This window comes from Crocuta crocuta, unplaced genomic scaffold (genome assembly GCF_008692635.1).
Source record: "Crocuta crocuta isolate KB4526 unplaced genomic scaffold, BGI_CrCroc_1.0 scaffold226, whole genome shotgun sequence".
Lineage (NCBI taxonomy): Eukaryota > Metazoa > Chordata > Mammalia > Carnivora > Hyaenidae > Crocuta > Crocuta crocuta.
Genome location: NW_027530997.1, coordinates 895,774 through 896,320, shown reverse-complemented (window position 1 = coordinate 896,320; position 547 = coordinate 895,774).

Genomic DNA, 547 nt, shown 5'->3' with positions numbered 1-547 from the left:
AGTTAAACAAGACAGACAAGATCCTTGCTCTCATGAATATTACATTCCAAGGGGACAAGACAGGAAGCAAGAAAAGCAATACATAGATACAAGAATCACAGACTTTGAAAAATGCTGGAAAGGAGATGTGTGAACAGGAGGACTACAACAGAGGCAAAGCTTTGAATCAGATAAGGTAGCTGAGCAGATACTCTCTGATGATACACCATTTATATCATCACACTGGATGAAAAAGAGCCAGTTGTGCAAAGTGGGGAAAAGAGTGTTCCAAGTAAGACAAATGTCCTGAGCAAAGACCTTGAGGCAGGAACGTTCTAGGAATTGAAAGAAGGCCTACATGACTACAGCCTAGTTTGTGAGAAGAGATTAAAGTAAAATTTAAATTAAAAAAGCACACTTACCACCATTTCATTTATTTAAGAATCCTTTGTTTCCATTCATAAAACACCTAACAGAGTTTGATCATTAGTAGCAGATGAAATTTTGATCTTTCTAAAGACTCGAGAAAGACTACAGTTGGGCACACTCACAGCCTCTCTTTCCCACT